General features: G+C 27.0%; 1 protein-coding gene across 1 annotated transcript in view; it reads left to right on the top strand.

The window, feature by feature from the left end:
- Window positions 1–9,235, top strand: part of Ac3 (Adenylate cyclase 3) — a 131,788-nt gene that overhangs the window by 12,487 nt on the left and 110,066 nt on the right. The gene's annotated exons all lie outside the window — the stretch shown is intronic.

Here is a 9,235-nt window from a genome sequence, read left to right as displayed (position 1 = left end):
CAAAAATATTTTTTCAAATGAGTATGATTATTCATACTAATTAATATGGCTGCAATACATATTGTTGTATTATTACTTAAAATACATAACTCTTAGATGTCATTTTCTGATGTTTCTTATATTACACAATAAATCTAGTATTTTTATAATTTATTTTAAAAATTAAATGAAATTAATATAAATATTTAATTTATGTTTTACAATTCTGGCATATTTTAAAATTTTAAAGAAAAACATTAATCAGATATAATTGATATTATGTATAAGGTATGAGCACTTCTTTAATATTGTCTATAAATGAAGTAAATACTATTCCCCTGGACCACATCGCTCCTCATTAACCATATAATTTGTCTTAGTTAGGGTAAGAAACTATTTAGTATTTTTTTTATAAAAGTTATTAAAATATTAAGGGTACACAAAAATAATCACGTTTTTTAAACATTTTTGAATATAGTTAACTTCGGACTGTTGAGTAGTAAATACATATTTTTATATTTTTGTGTTGTAGTTGATATTTGTTCGATGAAAAAAATACTGATCGGACAATAATGGGAGAAATTTATCTTTAAAAATAATTAACGGAGCTGCATATCGATAAATTTTATATAATAATTATTGTCACGCTGATACAAAAAATTTTTTGTGCAATTTATAGCAAAATAGTAGATATTTTAGGCTTAAAAAAATAAATCTGGTGATTTTGATTTTGTGGATGAGCCTTAAAGTGGATACACATCTTGGAGGATGAAATAGTATTAAAAGCTTAAGCTGAAGCATATCCAACAATTATAATAAAATAATTATAAAATAAGATCATTACTTCATGTGCGACTACCCAAAGATGTTAAAAAAATATTTGCAAGAGCTGAAAATAGGGGTTTTGGCTTAGCCATGAATTATTTGATCACTACAGAAAATAAAATTACATTCATTTCTCTAAAATCAGATCACTGGAGACGAAAAATGTGCCTTGTATTATAACGTGACTTGGAAAAACAGTGACTATTTCAAACAGAAAGGGCAATTCCATCCCCTAAATTCGGATTGCATCCTAAAAATGTTTTTCTTTGTGTATGGTGGTATTCTAAATGATTTATTTAACAAAGTAGAACATTGATGTCAGAAGTGTATAGTAAATTTTTAGCTCGATTGAGTGAAAATAGACCATCTCTAGTGAATAGGCAAGAAAATGTAACAATCAACACAAGCATTTTTTTAAGGAAATTTTTTTAATTTACTAGAAGTAAAGTCGGCTCTGTTTGATAAAAAAGGCAGTAGTAAATTATTACAATAAGGGCAGTAGTAATTCATTAGTAAAGTAAAAGAAGGATATATAAAACGGTAAAAATTAAATTATTTAAAAAAATTTGAATATACTAAAAAATGCTGTTAAAAACGTCATTACTTTTGGGTACCCCTAATATATTTAAAACAACAATAAATTTTTCAATGTATTATTTACAAACATATTAAAAAAATGCTTGTAAGTAATACGTTTTCTATTATTGGTTTTGAAGCCTCTCGCGTTTAACGTTTAAAGTACACGGAGCACAATAGAAATGTATACAATATAGCAAACAATAAGAAGTTATTAATATTCAAGGTGTTGTTTCAAGCGACACTCCGCTTCGCTTCGATTTTTCTCGTTTTGTTCCCTTTTATCCACCGTAAACGTTTCAATGTATTTTTTAGCAAATATTAATTACAAAAAAACGTTTCTTTGCTATGCATTTTATATTATGTCTCTCCCATTATTTATTATTTCATCTTAAAATAAATTAAATCCACATTTACCCATTAAAGTTGATAGTGATATATAAACAAGACACATAGGTACATTAGCTGATATCTATTTTTTCACCCCTTGATTTGCATCCAGCTTAAGGGTACTTGAACTACCCTATTGGATCTGAATTATTCATGATATTCAGATAATCCATTAAATTTAAATTTACCCATATATCGACGTAGATTTTTGTTTTAAAACTATTATTACTATTTAGTATTTGATGTAGTCGAGTAAATTTTTTTTCGCGTTAACCTTAAAATCATATATTTTTAGAGGTTTATCATGGCACAATAGTGCGAAACACACACGCGACTGGGAACGCAAAAGTCAACTTTTTTCTCTTGCTATATTAATAATTAAGGCATAAAATATGACTCTTACATGCAAATATGATGTACACACACAAAGGATTTTTTTAATCCGAAATAATATTACATAATCCGACTTGGAATTTTTATTACATAAAATCCATACTCGGAGTTTTTGCGTTCACTTAACCCCTAGTGAGAAATCGATCAATTCTGAGGCGTAAAACGCTTCTGCTTTATCTACATATTCTCGAGAAAGAAAATTGGAAAAATAATCTTCGATAAAGTGCTGCTCCAAACTCGAGAGTATTTAAATATTCTCCATTTCGTAGCTCTTCTAACGAAAACGATCAAGTAGAGATTGTTTATATTTATTTTGAGCTGTGTTTACAAAATAACATTTAATCAGGAAGAGATTGAAGTTGTCTTCATTTATATATTAAATTTCAAATACTCAATATTGACAAGACATTTTTAATAAAAAATATATATAAAATTATCTTTCAAAAGTGTTTTTTTTTTACATTTTGCTGTTCAAGTAGATTACATAAGCATCATGGTTAGCCTTTCTGTATTTTGACGTTCAATTTATAAAGCATTCCTGCTCTCTCTCTCACAATTCAATCCCTTTGAGGGATAAATTCTCTTAGTTAAGTACTATTTCTTGTATAATCTTTGATATTGTCATCAATGTTGTATACGCGTAAAATTAATTTCATTATAAAATACTTATTAAAATATACGTTTATAAGACGATTAAATTGTGATTGATCTTTTCATGTAAGTGATGATCAATCATTAATTATATATTTATACATACGTACATATGTATATATAATAGTTTTTACAAAATGCATACGATTTTATGTTTTGAAATGAGGTCGTTCGTGTATGTTATAATTTAACTAAATGGTTTTCGGGGTTACACACGTTTTTAAAAATACAAATGTGTTATTATAATAAACTACACTTAATATACAGTGAATCACGTACGTTTGCAATGCATTATTGACTATTCGTATTATTCGTGCGGTAACGCGCAAAACTCCATTATGAACGTGGATTAGTAGTGTTATATTTTAATTACTATTCAATACTACAACAAATTTATATTATAACAATATATAATTGTTTGTGGTACATTATAATGATAAAAATTCAATTATTAGGCAAAAAAAAAATAGTAATTCCCTTAACGTAACTAAAAATTTAATTCAGGATTGTGTATATATGTTTTCAATTAGTTTCTATTGCTCAACATGATATATTTGTTACTAGTATAAATATAATAAATCTATATAGCATTACTAGTAACAAGATATTCTTATTTAAAAAAATAATTAATATATAATAAGATTAACTATTATTAATTTAATTAGCTCAATCTCAGCGCGCAATCAATTATGTCTAAGTTAAAAAGGCTATTGAGACAGTGTACTATAAATACATATTTTAGTATTAGTGCTTAAAATGTAATTATTATAAATTTTAATTAAAAAAAAATTATGAGCACAGAATAATTATGGTTAATTTTAACGGATTAAGAAAACTATTACACGCGAAGTATTACTAGACATTTAATTTATTATTCTTGAATTACAATTACTTATATCATATAAGTTTTGTTTTAAAAAAAATTAATAAAATATGAATATTTTAGTATTTACATATCTTCATATTCTATGCCATAATTCATGTAATATTTCGTGAAACCTATGTATGTATAATAAATAGATAAGTGTACAATTTTTTTTTGCGATAATTTTTTATATTTATAAGAATATTCAATAGAATAAAATTCCTACATTACTTACGTAAATATATAAGAATAGTTAGTGTTATGTATTTTCTATCAAAACAAATTATGGCTATTAATTTATCATTGATTTTCCTATCAAATTTGTTGATTTGATATGTGGCAGTGAATTTTTTAAAGGTACAAGAATTTTATTATTTAGTTTCTCTGATTTCTATTTGAGAGGCAAATCAATATCATATATTGATTGATATTTATCTTATTTAATTATTTGTAATTTTAATTAAATTTATAAAATAGTAATATACTTTTTTATTCGAATTTATAATAAGAACAAAGTTAGATTTTTAATTATATATTATTTTGATAGTATCACAATAAAAATCATTGTACTCCTATTTGAGTATAATTTAGTTCCTCATTAGTTGATGTTTTAATGTTAAATATAGGAAATGTAACGTAAAACTATTTTTTTTAAATATTTTAAATAGTTTTTTGCCTTTTATATCTCAATATATTTAAGAATCCAAGGAAATAACATATTCACTCGTTGCTCATGTAGAAAATGAGTCTATATATTCATTGGATTACTTTTTTTATTGTGCTACAAATAAAATGATAGGCATTCTGATTTCTCGATGTTTTTCATTTCTTTATAAATGAGAATTCTTATTTTAACTGCTATAAAAATATATGAAATAAATAGTATGTGATTATTATAATACAGTATACTTTTGTAGATAGCTTTATATATGTAAAATATCCTTACTTTACTGATTAAAATATAAAAGAAAAATAGTAAAACATTTATCACGTATTAAAACATATAAGTAAGTTTATTATCACATATTATTCTTAAAATAACTTTTTAAATAGCACAAACCATTAAAAGTGGAATCGGTCATTCTTTGAAAATTTTCAGAAAAAAATTCTGTGGAAAATCCCCATACATTTTTGCAATTTGCCAATTCCCACGCAAAGCGGTTTCTTCCTATCTACTATTTTATGTAGTTTTTAGATTATCAAATCAAATATTAGGCCGATTAGAATAGTTGGGAAAAACGTGAACATATTTTTGCCATTTAAATACTTCCAAGAAACTTCTAAGAAAGTATCAATATTTTTAAACATCTGGCATGGACCAACCCTTTTTTTATGTAGTTGCTTAAAAAAAGAATAGAATTTTATTAGATTATATTACATATGATGGGTGGGATGTTTTTGAGATGTGGTGGTGGAGAAGCTGGCGCAGGGATGATGTCCGTGGAAGATTCTTAGAGTTCTGATTGGTGTGGCAGCGACAGTATAGTGGAAGTTAATCCCTTACTACTGCGGTCCTCGTGTGGTGGAGTCCCTTTTAGAATGTGAACGTCCATGACCGTATGTTGTCTGCAGGTGAATGGGCGTCTGCTAATCTCTTCGAGAGTCTATATGTGTCTGTGTTAGAGACCAGCCTTTTGTATTTAGGGTTGCAAAGCTTGCTGACCAATCACAACCATGCAGTGATCATCTAGACAATCTTTGCATTTGCTTCTTAGAAAAACAAAATATGTATTCGCCCAGAGAAAATGACATTTGATTAATGAACATCTCTAAGGTCGAATTGTGTTTACCGTGCTATTTATCTTCTGGTGATATATTGTTTTTTGTGACCGTTTCGTACAAAGAAATATTTATTCAATGCACCGGAGAATACTTGCGTATTATTTATGAGCAACCCATTTTTTCTAGTCGTAACGAGGGCTTTGTGTGGTCCCATAATTGTCTAGGCACAGATTTACACGCGAGATTTCAATGAAAATTCTTGATTATTATTTTTCTCGAGAAATCTTTGAGAAGAAACACAAATCATTAAAATCCATCAAATTAGGAATATTGTTTAATTTACATTTGGATTAAGGTAATAATGTGCTTAAATACTATTGATTATATATTCAGAAAGAGATTAAAAATTATTATGTTTCGGGAATCTGTTGAAGTATATATTTATATATTAATAAATAAATAAATACTTTCACATAAATAAATCTGACCATCATGACTTAATAGGTGTTTCTAATGCATCATTAAGGCATAAATAATATTGAAAAAACAGTTATAGTGCACACATAAAATAGACGAGCACCATCCCACATAATCTTTTCAAGCTCCTCTTGTGTCTGGCAAGCTCGATAAGAAACTGGATAGCTCGTGCAAGAGGAGCGTTCTCAAGTGCTGATGTTCTGGCCGCAACGCTCAAGAATAAAAGACGCGATCGCGACTCTAATGCATTCTAAAAAAATAGTTACATACATACTTTAAATCTTGTTTTAAAAATTTTTTTAATAATCCATAGCTAATTAAAATAAAATATGGTCTTTGCAATTTATTTTATTAATTTTTGAATTAATTAATTGTAATTTTCATGTAAGAAATCAATTGAAAAAATGTGTATAAAATATAAAAATACATAAATTAACCTTTTAATTAGAGTTTATGAAAAGCAACGTTTTCAAATAACCGTATTTCCAGAAACTGGTTAAAATCGTTTTAAGATTTTTACAGAAAAAAATAGTATAAAAAACATTCATTTAGTATTTATGTAATTACAAGTACAGGCGGCCCTCGACTTTCGCACATAATTGGTTCCTGAAAATGTGTGCGAATGTTGAATGTACGAAAGTCGAGGGAAGTAAAAAAAATTTAAATTGTGTGTATTTTAAAATATTTATTTATCAAGTAAATATAAAATGTTTAAGAGGCGTTTAAGAGAGACGTTTAAGTGGGGTTTGCGGGTGTTCCCTTTGAAAAGTTATCAAGAGTTAACTGTTTTCCACTATTCTTTTTCTTTTCTTCATATAGTATTTTATAACATGCTATGTTTTTATTGATCACGATTGGGATCACTATCTTCCATAATATTTAAAAGTTTGTCAAGGTGCGTGAAGGCTTCATTCATGTTTTTCATTGTTAAAGAGTTTTCCAAAATAAACCTGTCTCATCTACATTAAATATTTGGCTAGAGGAATATTCTCCATCTTTAATAATTTTGAATAATTAGGAAATAAATTATTTTGCAGCATCTTTATCCGCATCAGCCGATTCTCCAGTAAATTTAATATTATGAAAAGAATACCTCATTTTAAAATTATAACATCAACCGTTACTTGCTCGAAAAACCGTGTTAAAATCTTTTTTTAATCTATCCTTCCAATCTTTGTGCAAACTAAGAGCTTTTGCTTGAATAATTGAAATACTCAAAGGGACATCTTTTTGATGTTGGTCATCGATCCATGATGACAAAGATTTTCCATTTCATCCATGTTTTTTTTTTGCTGTATTTTTTTGGAATCATATCTTTAAAGATTGCGGAAATATATCTTTATTTTCCACAATTTTGAACGTATTTCCTAATTATATTTTTATTTTGCAAAATTGAACATATCGTAGACCTGTTTGTATCATACGAACGTCCGATTGAAGCAAAAGATTCATCGCTATCAGAACGTCTAATAATTTCCACCTTTGTCTTGAATCGTGTGAAGTTTATGAGTTCTTGATTAATTTTGGTTTGTATCAACACAAGTTTTTCCGTTTCTCACTCGTGTTTATATTTTATTCAATTTTAAAAATAAAAAAAATTAAATTTAAAAAAATTGTTTTTTTTTTAAATGTGCGAAATAGCGAATTTTGCGAAAGTCGAAGGCCGCCTGTATATAACAAATATATAATAAAATTCATTAAATAATTACATAATTTTGCTCTTATTCTAGATAAAAAAATATCTTGAATATTTTTTTATCTAATTAATTTGCCGTTAAATTACCATAAAATATTTTTTTATCGTTTTAATGCTTGTATTAAATATTGAAAATTCAATCTTTGATTTAATCTTATATTTTCAGTTTTCTCGGTAAATATTTTACTTGCTTTTTGTAAAGATTCTTTAAGCGCATGGCTCGTAATATAGCTTATAGGATATATTTAAATTTATAAAAGAATTTTCTTATTAAAATGTTTTCTATGGATCAAGAAAATATAGTAAAAATTTAACGTACTTGTTTCAACACGAATTTTTGAGTTTAATAAGACTTAGTCCCACTACAAAAAAATGCTTATACTCAAATTGATTTCAAGTCAAAACATTTGTACTTACTGAATTATCAATAATGGGTGGTCCTTAAGAAACTTAATATATTAATGATTTTTTTATTGTGTATTAAGAATATCAAAATAAATAGTTCATAATGGTGAAAAATTGCAAAATAATTCTACATAAAGAGTATTTTTTTAATTCCTCCTCTATAAAACTCAATCATTAATATTTTACTTTGAAGCAAATGTTCTAATATTATCAAAAGCTGCTCGCAGATGTTGTGTTTTTGTAAGTAAGTTTAATTTTATTGTAGCATTTAAACCAGTTTCTAGGGATTGATTAAAAAATAATAAGCACATTAACAAAAAATTGTACTTATACAGGTTAATTTTCAATTGACTAATTATATTAAAACATATTTAAAAAACCAGAAACAGATATTATAGTATAAAGTCAATAATCATATTTAGCACAATTTGTATGCATATATACAATTCAAATTGATTTGCTGAAAGCTTTTGAACAGCACGTAGATTTTCATACTTAAATAAGCATAAACAAAGTTACGCCACTTTAAAGCTTTTCACGCGTAGATAAAACGAATACACATTCATAGCAATAAAACAGATAAACGTTGCAATTTTTTAGCAGTCTTTTCGCTTTTACTCTTTCATCACTCTCACTATACACTACGGACGTGCAATTGCGACAAAACAGCAATTTTTTTACGACCAAAAAAGAACAAAGGTCGTGCTATATTACATACATAGCCTCCCCCTGTGTGTTGTCTCTTTTTCAGACCCCTCCGATGAAAACGTAATACGAACACACATTTCTCGATATTTACAGGCGGGGCTGTACAAAGCTTCAGCTAAACAATTCCGTTAAGTTATTAAATTAGAAAGGCAGATTTGCGAGCTGCTAAATATAGAACGTAAATATATACATACATATGGTGCTAGAATCGGCTTATTACGATTACCGCGGGACGTCGTCATTTTGTATTCGTCTTAGAATAATTCTCAAAATGTTATATTCGTGTGTCACGTACGATATAAGGGGCATCCTTTAAACACCCACAGGAATTAGGCTTAGAGGGTTATATGCAATTACAGGGGATATTCAGAAAGTATTATATAAATATTTCTGAAGCATTTTATGTAGGAATTGATTAATAATAATTCAGGATATCATATTTATATATTTTATTGTTAATATATACTTGTATATAGATAAGTTTCTCGCACCTAACGCGTGCCCAGTTTACAATAGCTAAAAGTGTATACCATAATGATAAACCAGTA

Source organism: Plectrocnemia conspersa, unplaced genomic scaffold, assembly GCF_051122295.1.
Source record: "Plectrocnemia conspersa isolate PC_06_02 unplaced genomic scaffold, ASM5112229v1 ptg000013l, whole genome shotgun sequence".
NCBI lineage: Eukaryota > Metazoa > Arthropoda > Insecta > Trichoptera > Polycentropodidae > Plectrocnemia > Plectrocnemia conspersa.
The sequence above is the reverse complement of the archived record's forward strand: the minus strand, read 5'-3'. Positions and strand labels throughout refer to the sequence as shown.